Source organism: Ictidomys tridecemlineatus, chromosome 3 (genome assembly GCF_052094955.1).
Source record: "Ictidomys tridecemlineatus isolate mIctTri1 chromosome 3, mIctTri1.hap1, whole genome shotgun sequence".
NCBI classification, from domain to species: Eukaryota; Metazoa; Chordata; class Mammalia; order Rodentia; family Sciuridae; genus Ictidomys; species Ictidomys tridecemlineatus.
This window is the reverse complement of record NC_135479.1, coordinates 9,791,436-9,810,027: the sequence shown is the minus strand read 5'-3', so window position 1 is coordinate 9,810,027 and position 18,592 is coordinate 9,791,436.

Below are 18,592 nucleotides of genomic sequence, written 5' to 3'. Positions count from 1 at the left end.
AACCAGATAAAGTTTGAAGCCTGAAAAGCAATTACATTTATGCTTTGCCATATTCAGCTGAAAGTTTAAACTTGAAATAGAGTTGAGATTGATAGCACTTATGTTCCTTTCTTCCACAGCACAATTGTCATCTGCTTTCTGGAAGGCAAACAGAACCAGAGAATAGCGTTTAAATCATATTTTTTTTTTAAAAAAAAATCTTGACTCTGTTCCTTCCCATTCACACAAACCCCACACACAAGTCCATCGAGAAAGTTTATAAACAACCTTCGATGTATAATTCAAAGCTTATCCTAACTTCTAACTGCTTGGGTGGTTAAAAATAGGTTTGTTTCTCTCTACACTAGAAAAGCATCTTTCAAAAAGAATGGCACCCTGCTTGAAATGGTGCAGGGAAGCCTCTCTCGCCTGGAACAGCAGTTTTTCTCCAAGGAAGCTTGCCTGCTGCTCAGGTTCCCTGGCCATATTAAAAACAGATTATTCAACTAGCCTGGGGTGGGCTAATTAAGATTCCAAACCTCAGGAAACAAAAGTGTGTAACGGGACAGCCATAGGATAATCTCTGAATGATTTTAAAACAAGAAAAAGAATCTAAAATGTGGCCGCTTCCACAAAAAAGAAGAGAAAGCTGTAGTCCTGACTGGCAGGAGATGGGAGAGAAGGGGGCGTACTCCACTTTGTATAAGCTCTCATGGTGATTTTTTAACCACAGGTACACACTGCTCCCATGCTAATGAAGGAAGCCTAATCATAACCACAGACAGAACTCCCACAAATAAAGAGAATTGTGCAGATTTACCGTAAGTATCGTGGTGTTATCATGAAGTGAAAGATACAAAAATAATAGGTAGATTTTAACTAACTCAGTCACAGAAAAACATAAGTGTATTTATCTGTGTTTATATTCACGAAAATAAAATCTAGAAGAACAGGTCACAGTGGTGCAGGCCTGTAATCTCAGTGGCTTGGGAGACTGAGGCAGGAGGATCGCGAGTTCAAAGCCAGCCTCAGCAAAATCAGGGTGCTAAGCAATTCAGTGAGACCCTGTCTCTAAATAAAATACAAAATAGGGCTGGGGATGAGGCTTAGTGGTTGAGTGCCCTGAGTTCAATCCCTGGCACATACACACCCACCAACAACAACAACAAAACAACAACAACAACAAAAAACTTCTACCAGTCTTTATTTGTGAGGAGCAGATATGTCAGAGGCAGTCTACATTGTATGGATATTTCCATAAACAAAATTTAGTTTTTTCAAGTTGCTTTCTATGTGCCAGATCCTTTTCTGAGCATGTTCCATGTACTTACTCATTTACTATTGGTTCATTCAATAATGGATTAGTATAAAGGAAATAAAATGAAAAATATTATATATGTAACTTTCAAAGAAACATAAAAGTCCCATCACTAATATAAAAATTCTATGACAATTTCTTTTCTTCCTCCTAATATATATTCCTTTAAACTATTTTTCCAACTATAAGGATTGTTCTAGTATTAAATACTGATATTTATAGTGCAGAGTCTTTGTCATGTTAACGAAGGGAAAAAATTTTTAAGAACTTTTTTTTTTTTTAAGATGTTTGAAGGTAAGTTGTATTTTATGGCTGATTCATTCCATTGGATAAGATCTTCAACTGATCCATCTTGGACAGTTGTTCTCAAAGTTGGACCCCAGTTCAGCAAGATCCATACAACTTCAAGAACTTGTTAAAAGGCAAATAATTCTGAGCTCCATTTCAGACCAACTGAACCTTAATCTCTGGGGTGGGACTCAGCAACTTGTGTTCGAGTGGGTATTCTATATAAGTCTAATTAAAGCTCAAAATCATTGATCCAGACTATGGAGTGTTGCCTGTGTGTTTTTTTTTTTCCTATGAGAAATACTGGGAAATAACAGTTTCTAGCTAATAAAATTTTGAAATAATATATTTAATATATTTGTGTTTTATTCCATTCCGTTTTTATGAAAATATCCTCTACTGCTATGATCTCTGCATGGCTTAACTAAATGCCCTCTCTGACTCTGAATAACGGTATCACAACCACCTCTTCCATTATTTTTTACATAGATGGAGAGTAAAATGATGCTCATCTGGGATAAACTTTGAATGAGTCATTTTTATTGAGATGATCAATAATAGGATGAGTGGAAGAATAGTATCTACAGATAGATTAGTCAGCTTTACCATCACTGTGACAGACATCTGAGATAATTTGTAAAGAGAAAAGATCCACTTTGGTTCACACTTTGGGATCTTTCAGTTCGTGACTGATTGGACCCATGGCTTTGGGCCTGGGCATAAATGATAGCACAAAACTGCTCACCTCATCAGCTGGGAAACAAAAGAGAGAAAGGGGAACCTGGAGCCCCACGATTGATCCCCTTCAGGACACAACCCAAACAGACTAAAGAACCCCTTCTAAACCCCACCTTTGAAAAGTTCCACCACCTCTCAATAGTGTCACCCTGAGGACCACATCTTTAACACACAAGTCTTTGGGGAGACATTTAAGATCTAAACTTAGCAACTGAGAGTCCTCAGCATTTTAGCAATATGAGAAATGCTATAGAAACACTGTCAATTTGTCACTCAGAGGCATCGGTGGAAAGTTTTATGGGAACTTAATGTAGTTCTAAGATGCATTCGCATTTCTCTGTACACATTTTTGGCTTTTGCAAAACGTGGATCAAATTATGATCAGCATCTCCCTATTTCTTCATACTTTGACAATTCTTATTATGTTGCTGCATGTTGATGTAAGAAATCATCATTGCTCCTCTTTCTACACTTGTAATTTTTAAGCACTATTTTTCATAGATATACCTTTCCTTTTAATAAAAAGTTTTGTTGAGATGCTGCAGTAAGTTGAACCAGTGTTTCACCAAAGTTACCCTGGCCCTTCAGAATGTGATCTTCTTTGGGAATAGGATCTTTGCAGATGTCAAGGTGAGTTCATTCTGGATCAGAGTGCACCCTATATCCAATGCCTGGTGTCTCAATTTGAATAGAGCATACAAAGAGAAGAAGTACAGGCAAGAAGCAAAAACAGAAATGGAGTAATTCAAGTCCAAACCCAGGAAAGCCAAAGGTTTCCAGGAACATGAAGAAGCAAGAGTCTTCTCTGGAGCCTTCACTGGGAGGGAGCTTGGACAAAGCAATACCTGTTCAAAGTTTTATACTGTGCAACTCTGAGTAAAGACATTTCTGTCATTTTAAACCACCAAATTTGTGGCAATATGTGATAGCAACCTTGGGACACTAACACAGAATTTGTATCAAGTAATCGTAATAATAATAATAATAATCTATAGAAAAGAAACTGGACTCCAAATTTTGTCTAGTAGACTGGAAGTACCTCCATGAAACTCTGAGTATTCCTCAGAAGTCCACTACCCAGGAAAGAGCAGGGTCAATGCCCTGCGACTTCATGCTTTGCTTTCAGCACATCAGGTACTAGTTTTCCAAGACTTTAACAAAACACTTTAAAATAAAAAAATGGTTTTAAATTTTTATTTCAAAAGACATAATGTTTTTATGACAATGAAAAATAAAAAAAATTTTCAGTATCCCAAAACTTTGAAAATATTTTATGCTAATTCTTTCTCTTTGAGATTCTTACAAGGGTCTGAAAGATCCTGAGAAAGAAACCAGGCTTGGTTATATTTACATAGACCACTCACTTTCAGAGAAATAGACAATGGAGTTGAGGTAAGCTCGGGGAGAAAGCCGAAAGAGACTCTCTGCTTATGGACAACATGAAATTTTAAAAAATCTAAAGATCCAATTCTGAATAAAACTAATGCCACATCTGATGACAACACATTACCTTGTCCATCATATTTATATTTCAGTGTTTCCCACGTTTTGTTTTTATTTTGTTTTTGACTTACATCTTCCAATGCAGAGAAAAAAGATGATATTTCCATTGTACCCTCTTTCCGTCCTGTTACATGTATTTTGTATACTGTTTGCCACCTAGAGGACACAAAACACTGCTGGATTTAGGCTTGGAATAACAGCTACCGGCCTGTGGGTAAGGTGTATTGATGAGCACACATTGCAAACACATCAATGGAAATTCTGAAAGTATTTTTATTCTTCAAATTTAAATACTAAAATTATGTATGTGCACATCTATACGTTTTATTATACATAAGTATATGGAAATATTTCCAACAACACACAGGCACACTCGGATGATGTTGTTTTAGTAAAACCTATCATTGGTCTGTAAAAACAGATTCTTCATCACATTCTCAACTGAACATTAAACCAAAAAAATGAAAAGGTTATCTTTTCAGAAAGTATCTGACTCACAACAAGTGTGCTATAATTAAAGCAAAGTGATCATTACTAAGGATTTGACATACCACCAAATTGAAGTTTAAACCGATCAAACACAACCACACACACACACACACACACACACAAACACATCACTGATGTACAGAACATTCTGTCAGATATTATTCGTTGATTAACAGAACTTTTCCAAAATCAAGTGCATGCCTCAACTTCCACTGAAAATATTAATTAAGGCACACACACGCACACTGCCTTGGTAGGATAAGGTTTGTGAATAGCATTCAATCGTTCAGGTATTGGAAGAATGGTACCCAGTGTGGTGGTGTTAAGAAATGGTGGGACCATTCAGATGTGGAGTCTAGCGGGAGATCGGTAGGAGCAGTGCTTTCTGGATAAGCTAAGTAGTTCTTGCGGGACCCCAGTTAGCTCTTGTGAGACTAGGTTGTAATAGTAAGATCAAGACTGGCCTCTCCCTTTGCCCTGGCTTCCTGTTTTGTCATGTGATTTCTCTTATCTCATGGACTCCCATAATGATGCCATTCCCCCCTAGTGATGTATCCAGTGAAGCCCTCACTAGAGCCAGAACTATGTTTGGACATTCAGCCTCCAAAACTGTGAGCTTAATAAACCTCTTTTCTTGATAAAGTACCCAGCCTCAGGCATTTCTTATAATAACAGAACATACACACACACACACACACACACACACACACACACACACACACACAAACACACCCCTCACATGTATATTGAAAAGTCTAGGCAGTATGAGGAAAAGATTCTACATCTGAAGGACAAGATCAATTGCCTACATCATTTGAATTTTCCTGTTAATTCCTTAATTCTTTGGTTTGGTTTATTCATTTTGAAGTTACTTCTTAACTAAAAAATGAACTTAATATTTATTGCAGTTCTATACAGATTAAACAGACTTTCAGAGAAAAATGCAACTATCAAATTTCTAATGTTGTTTCTCATAAAACATGCAAAGAATGACTTATTTCTTGTCACTTATAAAAACACACATTTCCGCTAATGGAATTTCATAAAACTTGTCTCTATAAAATACTGCATGGCCATATGTAAGCAATGTGTAAAATAGACTGGATATTTTGCCATGGTTTGCAATATACATTTTGGTGTTCCATGCCAACTTTCCATTCTTTTACTGAATAAGTTGTCTAAATTATTAAAGCAAAATATTTTAAAAACAGAATTTCTTCCAAAACTGCTTTACCATAAATACACTTTTTAAAGGAGAAGTGGTGACAATATTCCAATCAATTGACTCACTGCATATTGTTTAGACATCAAGTTAAGCCAAAACTGGGACATTTGACTGTTTTCTTGTTTATAGAGAAATTGCTGATAGATTGATTACTGAGTTAATAATCAAAATAGGAATAAGGAGATAAAATAGGTTATGGAAGACCAGTAGTTGCTGCAGTATTTTGTTTATTAAGGAGCAATCTTGAACATGGCAATTTAATTAGAAAAACTCTCAAGAAAAATAGATTCAAATAGTTAATTCTTTCCATCTTGTAACAATATGTAGAAACATGAGATTGGTAACTTAGAATAATATTTTAAGAAACATGGGCCACTTTTTGAGTATACGGTTAATGCCATCTTTCCAGAGTTGAACACTGGCCATGTAGAAATGATGGGCAAAAGACTAAAAACGGATTTTCATCGCTTGCAGCTATTCCAAATGAGATGCTATGTTTCCAAAGAGTCTTCCATGGAAATAAAAAGCAAGTTAGAAAAAAAAAAAGAATTTCCATGTGTTTATGAAAGAACAATACATTCTTTCCAGTAGTGCTGTTAAGACTCAATCCTCACCAAAACTATGAACAACAAAACAACAATAAAAATTTGATTAATTAAAAAAAAAACAAGAATCAAGGGTAGCAACCAATACTGTGAATCCCACTGAAAATTACAATATCAGTTCTTAGTTCTGGGTTATCTAACATAGACTTTTATCAGATACCTTTAAGATTTCCTGTTCATCTCTTTTTGCTTTTTTTCCCTGTATAAAATAAAAGAAGATTCACATACTTTGAAAAGAGCTGATAATTTCTATATAAATGTAGCATGCTACAATTTCCAAAGCTCCTGAGAGTATACAGCCATCTCCAAGAAAAGAAGGATTAGGCTTTAGTCTCTCCAGGCATAGGTATGCAAATCTTTCCACTCCTGTTAGTTATTCCTACTAATCATTTATCACTTGGCATAGGGGATGAGCATCTTACTGCCCTTGAGCAGGAAGGCCAGGGTTATAATTGTACCTTTACAAACCCTAGTTCTATTGCTTAGGAGTTTGGGTGAAGTTTAACTGGATGTTTCTGGCTTGGAGTGTCTAAGAAGTCACAGTCAATATGGTGCCCAAGCTACAATGACCTGAAGGCTCCATTGAAACAAGATGATCCACTTCCAAGAAGCCTCACTCACTGGACTTCCAAGAAGCTTCTGGCTTTAGGCAAGAAGAGGCAGCTCTTGCTAGTGCAGCACTGTAAGGAATATAGATGCAAATGATCAGAAGGAAAAAAAAATTCAAGAAATGTATTAGAATGTGCAATCTTGGTTTTGAGGAGTTTTATAAATATCATGCCCAGATATCATAAAAGAATATATTGACAGATATTAGTCATGTAATAAAAACTGGTTTTGTATTAAGGCAATAAATAAAGTATAAAGGGAAAATTACCTATACATGATAGATATATATGTACACACACATATATGTACACACATACATACATACATACATATATAAACATAAACTTCAATTTATTTTAAAAAATACTAGCAAATACAACACATCATTAAATGAAAAGTGTAGCACATGAAGAGAAACTGAAGTTTATCCCAAGAATGATTTGCATTAGAAGATTACTTTTGAAAAGTAGTATCTTAAACTAGAAACAAGTCAATGTCTTAAACATGCTAAAGGCCATAAGGAATCTATAAAAATCTAAAAAGGTTGTTAATAACACATTTTTTCAACACGTAATAAAACAATATGGAGAATATCCTTACATGTCTATTTAATATTCTAATTGAAATTCTAACTCACTTCAAAGAATAAACCAATGTAAATGGTATAAAAATGGAAAGAAATGAAATAAATCTGTTAAAGTACTGGATGTGACAATTGCCTATATGGATAGAAAAAGTGTAGGAATTTTATGAGAAAAGAGTTAAGTAATTTAACTGGATACAATCAACTAGAAAAATTGGTTGTGTTTCTATGTCTGAGGGAGAAATAAGAAATTTAATCCCAGGTCTAATTGGACAATGCAAGGTACAGACCCTACAAAAACCCTTTATAGAGAAGTCTGTAATATATGAGTAGACATTAAAATGGGCCTTCATATAAAGAAATTGTCACTGATAGGAATATCAATATTCAAGTGATGTTCATTCTACCCAGCTTGAGCTAGTTTCAATGCAGTTCCAACATAAATACCGACATGATGTTTTCAACAGTATGCCAAAGAAAATACAAGTATGCATTTGTTAGAGAAAAATATACAAGCGAAATGCTCTTTTGACACTGCACTGCAATTATAATGATATCAGGATTCTAAGACTATACACAGCATATAGTTGATACTTTAAAGAAGGCACAAATTCTCAAGTTTGTAAACTGCCAAAACATTGTAAAGCAAGTGTCCATAGCTTTTTTTTTTTTAATTAAACTTTTGTTGATGTATTATAAGCTTATATAACATTGGGACTCTTTTCTACATACTTGTGCATGCACACATATAACAATATAATTGAGGCAGTATGATTCCCTGTATTCCTCCCTCTTCCTTTCCCCCTTTCTCTACTCTATCAGTTGCCCTTCTATTTTCATGAGATTCCCCCCAACACACACACACACACAAACACACACACATTTTTTTTCTTTTCTTTTACCTCTCTAGCTTCTACACATGAAAGAAAAAATTAGAACCCTTGATTTTCTGCATTTGGCTTATTTCTCTTAACATAATAATCTCAAGTTCTATCCATTTTTTTTCTTGCAAATGACATAATTTAATTATTCTTAAAAGAATTAATGGAGCTGAATAAAACCCTATTGTATATATCTAATATGTTCTCTTTATCCCTTCATCGGTTGAAGGACACCTAGGCTGGTTCCATAGTTAGAAACAGAAATTGCATTAATTGTTTAGGGCTGCCATAATAAAATCCATAGACTGGGTGGTTTAAATAACAGAAATTTATTCTTTCATGCTTCTGGAGATAGGAAGTCTAAAATGTCCTCACACTATTTCTTCCAAATATTCTCCCTTAGGCTTATTGATGTCCAATTCTTTCCTGTGCTTTCATATGTCCGCCCCACTCTGTGTGTGTGTATATGTATCCTAATTTCCGCCTCTTACAAAGACATCCATTTTGGGCTAGGGACAACTTATATAAACTTGTTTTATCTTATACCCTCTATAAAAGCCTTATCTCCAAATAGTTACATTATGAGATACTGGGGTTTAAGATTTGAGAACATAAATTTGAGAAGACATAATTTGGCTCACTGCAGAAGTCAAATTTAAGGATTGTTGCATTAAACTAAAAAGAAAAGTATTTTTGCTCGAAGCTTCCAATGAACTCATTAGTAACAAAAAAGACAATTTAAAATTGATGCTTTTCTTGTAATTGAAGATAAAGGGATAGAATGCATACAAAGGAATTTTGAATCATGAGCAAACCATGAAGCCACTTTTGGTTTAGTGTAAGGCTTTGAAAAGTTATAGGATATCAGAGGAAATATTAAAAAGTTATTATATGAATTTAAATTTAAATTAAATTTAAACTTCTATGTAAATGACCTACATGAAGAGTTAAATCTTTTTGAAAAAGTTGTTTCTTGTGGATTATTAGCTCAAGATGTACTTAAACATACATTTTTAAATAACTAATCTGAAAATAATCATGAAATCTACTATAACTGTCATGCCTAAAAAATTCTTTTAGTAGCTTTAGTCATTGTGAAAGAAATCTTCTCAAAAATAATATTCAAAAAAATATTTTCAAACTTGAATTTGCCAAGAATGAATGGCATTGCTTTAAATCATATTAACTGAAAATGAATCTAAGTGTATATATTTTGATGAAATAAGTAAACTTGCCAAAAAGTGAATCAAAAACCCTTTATAATCAAGATATTAATAAAATATTATTTATTATGTACTCATATATCATTGTCTGCTATATTATATATCATAGATTTATAAATTTATTATTTATATAAACTTTGAAGGATAAAGTTTTGTAGTTTACTATCTTTAACGATACCTTTTCTTTGCTTTTTGAAAATGAATCCCAAATTTACATTTTGCACTTGGCCTGTAAATTATTTTGGTATTCCCCACTGGCTAGACATGGGAGAATATCAAACCAAGGGAGGAGTTACTCTGAGATTTGTCCCTAAATGTCCACTTCACAAGCACATGAGATGATCTAACCTTGAAATGCTGGTAAGTTAGCATGAAAAGAACATTACACTTTCATAGAAAAACAAAATAGAATGGGACAGAGTTATTTAAGCCTCAGAATAGAGTAGAATAACATATTACAATAAATGTGAAAAAAAGGCAGTCACAAAACAGAGATGGTCAGTCTGGAAATAGTGAAGAAGAAATCGGGTTTTAAAAACACACCTGGGCAAAGCCTGTTCTTGCATGGATCATAAGAGAGAGCCTTATTCTTAGGTCTTTTTGCATTTCAACTTACTGAGCAGCCCCTGGCTACAGTTTGCATTGGAATTATACACTGAGACATTATATACTAAGTGTCCTTTGAAGAATGTTCCACTGAAGTGATCATTTGATGATTCTTTCTCTTAGGATATATAAATAACTTATTTGCCTAGTCTGGGTGATGAGCTGGATAGCTTTGGTGCTTTAAGTTGCTACATTTTAAACTCTCCTTTATCTCTAAAACTGTATCAACCAAAGAATTTGTACAAAATGAGATCAGCTAGTGTGAAAAGTATAAATTAGGTAAAATTTGTCAATATCGGTCATCTCCGTGTGTGTGTGTGTGTGTGTGTGTGTGTGTACATGTGTGTGTGTGTTATACCTCCGCAGGTATCTAGTACGCATGTTAAATATTAAGGAATTAAAATCTAACTGTGTTTTTTCCTACCTAGTGCCTGGGCCTCACATTTTATGCATGATCAATGTTTCCTTGACTTGAAGGCAACTAAAATAAACCTGGAAGCTTTGGAATAATACAGATTTTTATAAGATCCTTCTTGATAATGTAAATCATAATATCCCAGAATTATGCCTTTTAACGTGTCACCAATTTATGTGGCAGATAATTGGGACGGAGGAGGTATGGACTTGGAGTCTGGGAGCTGCTCTTTCTATACTTCTCTGATGTTTTTGTTTTTATCACAATCTATTTGGCCTACATCCTATTGTGGATTCTAACTCTACCAGTCTAACTGTTTGTGGAAAATACTGGTTTCAAATAGTGTGGTAGGTAACTGGTATATAATATATGCAATCCAGTTAGTTATTAATGAATCAAAGTAAGATTGACAGGCCCAATAAGAGACCCACTATGGAACAGAGAGTGATTAAGGATATAGTAGAATGGGGCCCCACCAATTGATCCTAAGTACATTTCCTAAAACTTACCCTGGTGAGCTAGTCTTGTATTAATGTGACAATTATTACTAGTGTTCTTTTATTGGATTTCTTCATTATTTATGAAAACAAAGTTCTTGCAGGATATAAAAAATGAATAAAATGGAGAAATGTCAGAAATAAATCTAGCCTTGCTGTGAAATCCATGAACCAAGAGATGAATTATAAATAGACAAGGAAAAGCTATAGACACAGGAAGTGGGCATGAAGACCAGGAATGAATGACTAGATTAATAAAAATCAATGGGCTTGGGAACACAGTGGGAGAGTTGTCCCATGACGATCTTTGGAAAATGTTACTTTTTTCACTTTGTGACTTTCTGTACCAGGGCCTATTTGAGCCCTGCTTAATTAACAGATAAAAACCTTTAACTATTTTTGAAGCATTCACAAGACTGAAGTAGCACCCTTTTTGCCTATTATTCCTCAGATTCTCAAGGAATCTGATAGTGAATTTGCTAGTAGTCTAATCTTCTGTTAACATATTCTGGTATATTATTTTAGACTGCATAACCTGAAAGATGGAGGAGAGACATCAAAGCGTAACAACAAAAAAATAGTAAAACCAGAGCAGAAACAAATGGAAAAGTTGTTCAAACACTTATTAAGTGTCTTATTAAGTGTTGCTTAATAAGACAGGTTTCTATGAACAAAGGGGAGAAAGGATGATATACACTTAACCTTTTTAACTACTAAAGAATCCAGGGACTGATTCCGTTAGTGTGCTTGTTTTTTGACCCAGTCATTTGATGGATGTGTAGAAATGAAATTAAATGAATTTTTCCACTTTGCATTCCCCAGAAATCTTCATAATGGAGGTTACTCCACCAGCATTTGGGCACAACATTTACATAGGTATTACCAATAATATTTCCACCCTTCAAAAATGGATGCATTGCACAAAATCTTAAGCCATATGACCATAGGACCACATCACTACTTTGTCACAGAATTGAGTGTGATACCTTGTCATTGCCCTGAAACAAATAAAACATACACTGCATCCATGGTAATGAAATAACAGGGGCTCTCTCTCTTTTTTCCACCTCTTCTCTCTAAATCTGGGATTTTCCAAGGTGAACACCAATAACTAATTCTGGAAATGGATATAGGGTACGAAAATATCCTATGTGGGAGGGGGTGTAGAGATGGTATAGTCAGAGAGAAAAGTTCATAGGACAATTAGGTGGAGAGATAAACAAGAGCATACAAAAAGAAATCCTGGCAACACACCTTGTTTTTAGCAGCTGGGCTTCACACATCCTCTTTTAAAAGTCATGGGACAGTTAAATACACCACGTGAAAAATGTTTAAGATCACTTTCCGACCCAAATTTATTGGTTCCTGTTAGGAACTAAATCTTTTTTTTTTTTCCTCAACATATGATTTTCTGTAGAAAATTCAAAATGACTGGCCAAAGGGTAGTTGGAAAGCGAATTTGTTCTGTTACCTATCTTTATAGTTCTCAGAATGATTCCTCTTTTCAAATATTGATCATCTATATTTTGAGCCTGTTGTCTACATAGGACAAACACATTTATTGTGCCCTCTTAGCTCCAGTGATTTAAAGTAGCATATCATTTTGTTTTATAAGTCCTGTGTCTTTAGCTAGTCCTGCAATAAACCTCTTGAATCACAGTAATAGCATGACTCAAGCCAAGAGAGAGTGCATTTTACAGATGTGTCGGGAAATTTTCAAGTTGCAAATATCATTCATTGTTAAAAAGAAGAGAAAAATTAATAGAAAAAAGAACATATCTTTTTCTTGTTGTTGTTTATCTCTTTTCAGAATGTTTTGGTGGTGTAAGAGATTACAAATTAAAATGTATGGAATTGTCCGTTCTCTTTTCATGTCTGAAACAAAATAAGTATGATACAATCTAAGAAATCTTTCTGAAAGTGTTAAGTACTTTGTTGGGGTGAGGATACTGAGTATTGGTCCCAAGAGTGCACCCCTACAGAGCTACATCTCCAACTCTTTTAATTTAATTTAATTTAATTTATTTTATTTTTGAGACAGAATCTTTCTATGTTGTCCAGATTGGCCTCAAACTTCTGATCCTCCTGCCTGAGCCTCTGAGTTGCTGGGATTATAGGTATGTGCCATTATGCCCAGCATAAGTATTTTTGAGAACATATTTAAATACACATAATTCTTAGGGGTTGTTTCTAATGTCAACTAATATATACAACGAGAATTAAACAGACTGTTCTCAGGTCATCAAGAAATATAAACTCTTTTAGAATTATTTAGAATTTGAGTGGAATCAACTACATAGATGAATCTAGGTAAGACATTTGGTTCATGTTTCTTTATTTTTTTCCTCCACTTTAACCAGTCTTTAAGTTTCTTAGTTCCAGGGCAATAACCCAAACTCCTACATTCCAATAAAAGCTCTATTTAGGAGGAATGTCTAATCTCTTTAATAAAAAAGGAGATAGGTAATCTTATAAAATAATGCTTTCATGTGAAATTTGCACTGTAAGTTTTCAGCCCAAAGAAGGATAGGTGAACCATCCTGTGGTCTGCCATTTTCCTACGTGAAGAGGGGTCAGAGAGGAGCGACTCCTGGAGTTCCTTGGAACAGAGATTGGTCACAGAGTCCTGTCTTTTCTCTTCATTGGATGCCAGTTGTTTACTTCATTCTAGATTTTATCAACATTCCGAATCCTGCCTCTTCTACATTGTCACCTGGTCCTGGAAGGTTGCCATCCTTTGCATCTCAGCCACATGGAGGAATGTCTGTATTTCTTCAGAGAGTGAAGAATGACTTATTGCTTCTCCCTTTCAGTGTCTCCTCCACGTTCTTTTTCATTTTGTTCAAATCAAAAAAGAAATGAGGCACAATGACTTGGTGGACAGACAAAAAGACAGATCTTGATATGCAAAATCAAGCCCAATCTTTTAAATAGACCATGATCAACCACTGAACTCTGAACAAACTATTTCCACAAAAGCAAGAGTGATCTCAGTGTGTGTTGGGAAGACCAAAAGTGTAGCATTCTCTCAAGGAAATGTGCTGTTTTTGTTTTTCATGAAATGGGTTTAGACTCAGTTTCTGATATATTTTTAAGTGCACACTTTTCTCTTAAAATAAATTCTCTCTCTTTCTGTACAAACCATTATGTATGTACAAGTAAAATACTTAAGCAAGACCACATAGCTGGGGCTTTAAGCCAGGTGTTTATTGAGAATATTTTAATATATGATACCATAACAGTAATTGTGTTGGCTTAAAGTCAAGTGTCAGTGCATCCAAGACTTAGGATAGACCTCTACCTCCTAAATTCTGGTCATGCAAACCTAGTCACACATTTGCTTTTGCTATTTTTTGATGCTATCCATACTGATATTGTCTCTAAAGCAAGACATTTTATGTAATATAAGTGGATATCTGGGTCACGTGGTTAATACAATCTCCATATAATGGAATGAGAGTATGTCATTTAAATATTTTAATTTCATTTTTAAAAATATCTACTAGATTCAAAAGAGCATCACTCTGAGTTACTGAAACTCGCTGTTGGCATCACAGTTGTGGAAACACTGGGTAAAACATGATGGGAAAGAAGATAGGATGGACTGTCTGTGGTTCCCCAGTGTGGTTCAGACTCCCAGGTACGTCCAGGATTTCACCCATTTGAACGCTTTTGAAGCACGTCTTGAAAATTATCATCAGTGTTTTTCTTTCCAAGGGATTGCAGAGATGGCTGGCCCCACCAGAACAGATGTCCTACTGTTCTCTGGCCGTCTACACAGTTCTTTGTTTTCTGTTCTAATAGGAATAGCACAGAAAAGAATCCTTAGATATATCATGCTATTATTTATTTTACTGGGGAGGGCTGTTTGGGGCTTGTTTACACCCTATGGAAATCCCGTTAGTGCAGGTACATCATTTCTTTGTTCAAACTCTAAATGTACGTTGGTCCTAGAAGCACAAAGGCCTCATCATAAAAGGTCCCTTAGAACTAGACCAGCACAGGGCCTGGCTTTTGTCGGACACCCATTCTAATCTGTTGACTCTGAACAGTGAATGAGAAGCATTGTTCCCTGGTGAGCAGGGAAGCCAGGGAACCCAATAAGGGACAGCGCAGACACAAAGCTCCCAGTGGCTCTGGTCCTTGGTTCCTGTCACCAGTGAAGAGTTCAACCTGTAGGTTCCTCTGCTTCCAGAAACTCACACCAGATGGGTTCAGGCCAAGGAGCTCTGAGAGAGGAAAGAATCAGTGAATTAGGGCTAGGAAGAAAGAGAGAACTTAAATGAGAACAGAAAGAAAGAAAACAAATAAGAAAAGCTTCCGCTGGAAATAAAGAATTCCATGAGGCACTCTCAAAAAAAAAAAAAAAAGTGATGCAAATTCATATTTTTATGTCTTTTGAAACTCTTAGCTCAAAGTTATTCTAATAACCATTATTCAAGGCTCAAAGGCCTTTGGTACAAAACATCAGGTTTCAGCATTTCGTCAAACTCACAAACACTCTTGAGAGTAATATTGGGAAAATAAGATGGAGAGCACTAGAATCTGTCGGTTGGTTGCATCTTTAGAACCTAGGATGAAACCGTGAGGAACTGCTGTTGGGCTGATGAGTTCTCTTTTGGTCTGTTCCACCTTTTTCTATTGTTCCCTGCAAGAACTCAGGAACCTTTGGCCACATTTTCCAGCGCTGATATTTCTTTCTGCCATCCCCATTTATGCAAGAAATAGTTCTTTTAATTTTTTTTTCTGCCCAATAGCACATATCTTCAGATTTTATACCAATTATTTTGGCTTTCCGAGTGACCAACTATGTTAATCAGCTTTCTATCAATATAAGGAAATACCTGAGTGCATTAACTTGTATACAGAAAAAGGTTTATTTTGGCTCACAGTTTTGGAGGTTTCCATCCATAATCATTGGGCCCCATACCTTCAGGTTTGTGCTGGGGCAGCCCATCAAAATAGGAATGTGTGGTGGAACAAAACCACTCTCCTCATCATCCAGAAAGCAAAACCAAAAGAGGAATAGACTTGGGTCTCACAAGCCCCATTAGAGACATGTCCCCAAAGACCCTGGGAACTCCCATAAGGCCCAGCCTCCTGAAGGTACACAGCACCTCCAATAATGCCACCCAAGGAGCAAGCCTTTAACACATGGACTCTCAAGGGACACTTTCCTTAGAGATGTTTCTTTTTTTCAATTTAATTATTTTAGATGTTCTACTCTTCTTACTGAAATTGGAATTTCAAGGCGAGACTCTCAGACTCGGAGAAGGTGAACAGAATACTTCAATTCAGAGAGTTCAGAAGAAGCTCCTTGTTCTGTGGCCCACATCAGCCACTTAGGCCAGCAACACTCAGGAGTGAGTCTGAAGTAGTTAAAAATCCAGTCCACAGTCAGTGGGCCTGGATGGCAGCTCTGCTTCCCAGCGGACTGCCAAGAATCTAGCCAGGTGACCTCCTTCATCTGTGAAACGGAAACCCCAACTGTGGCTACTGCACCGACTGCTGTGCCCCTAGATGACCGAGATGCAGTAACTGGCGGGTTTTCTAGCTTGTGTTGGGTGCTGTCTTTGGCATGTGGGTAGCTGGTCTTATTGTGGGGGTGCGACGACCACTGTTACTACACTACTGCTACGAGGAACTGGGCTGAGTGGAATGACCCTGCTCTAGGAAGACAAAAACAGGCGTAAGAGGAAGGGTCTTGGCAGGCAGCAGGCAGCACAGTTACCTCAAAGGGTTCCTTGAAGAGAGTCTGGTGACAGGGCCATTTGTGAGGACGGATTTCACAGAATCATACAGGGATGGCAAAGTGCCCAGAAACAACAGTAGAAAGGCCAGCCACAGACTCCTAGGCCGGCAGAAGAGAAGAAAGCAAGCTGTGTTCCTCCAGCCCAGAGGGACTTAGAGACACTGGAGGGGGTCAGCTTGCAAGGGCAGCATCTGAAGACAGCCTGGCAGGAAGGGGCAGAGGAGGAGGTAGCCACACTTTTAGCTTCTCTCCAGGAACCCGAATGGGGCAATCCCAAAAGATAGCAGAGGGGATGAGCTGAGGCTGGGCAGCCTCTAATGAAGCTCCCTGGGTGGAAAGCTGAGGCAGAGGCCGAGCCTGGAGGGGAGAGGAGATCCATGCTGGTGGGAAGGCACTCTAGAATTCTAATTTAGTTTTCTTCCTCCTCAATTCTTGAAGGCTGGGTTAAATTCTTGCCATTTAAAGAATCTCAAAAGATGCTGTATGAGGCCGGGAGTTTTACGGACTAGAACTTGATCCGTGTCTTTGAACTCGGAGGCAGGACTGATTGGCCCTGGGAGCATGACTTCTAAAAACTTGGTTTTGCTTTTGAACAGGAAAGAGCCCAGTTTTCTGTCAAGCAGGATGTTATTCATTTAGAAATAGTTCCTAATAGAGAATTAGCTTCAATGTAATAATCCGGTTCGGGAGTTTAGGTCAATACATTTAAAACCAGATTGTTTACAAAATTCCCATCTGTTTCTAACACAACCAAGTTTACTATAGAAGAATTCACTACTCAGATTTAGCAAAATTAGGAGTGTAATTTTTTTTAAAAAGTGCATTCTTTATAATTAATTTTTTTAAATCAACTTTCTACTTGAAAATTATGCTTAACTAAAATATTATGACTATTTTACAGCTGTCTTTAATACTATTCTGGATGCTTGGACTTTCATAATAAAGTCTGATATTAGGATTAATTTTAGACACAATGGCTAACTTATATTTAACATATGCATTTTAAATTATCTCTACATTATCATAAAAATTTGCAAACTGACTTAACATTTTTAATTTATGATATCCAATAATTATTTCAGAAAGCTCCAATGTATTGGAATATTTGTTTTTCTTTAATCTTTACATTTCTTGAAATGAGATACCATTTCAAAAGTAAGTAACTAGAGACAGAAGTCTTCCTTGGTTAGTCCAAGCTTTACATGAAGTACTTACATTTCCATATAGCTAGTAGAGAGGATTTTGAATGTTCCCAGCACAAAGAAAGGATAAATATTTGAGGTAATAAGCATGCCCATTACCTTGATCTGTATACCTTGTATGAATGTATTAAATATCACACTGTACCCCATATTATATACAATTATTAAGTTTGAATTTAAAATTCAGAATCAGTTTTAATTAATTTTTAACTCAATAGATATAAGGATAGAATCCAAGAAAAAATAAATTTATATATGTTAATACAAGTAACTATTTGCAACCTATTAGAAATAATATATTTAACAGCAACCTGCATTAAAAAACCAGGCATAGTGTGATTAAACTCACTTGTAAAATATTCCAAATAGCAGGAGCTAATGTCAACATCCAAAACTCTCATTCATTCCACACGCTCTTACCAAACCATGACCTATTAAGAAGCAAAAACTAAACAATTCAAAAAGATGATCAGGAAGCACTTGACATAATGATTCAACCACAATAAAATATTTATGATTCTTTCTTTCATTCAGGAAACTATTTGATATCATCATGGAGTGAATAAAGTTGGAAGCGAGGAAACAGTATTGACGTCAACACCTATTATAGAGGTGAAATAAATATGGAGAGGAGGGTTAGACATTCCCAGGACAATGAAAGCATAGCACATTCACTTTC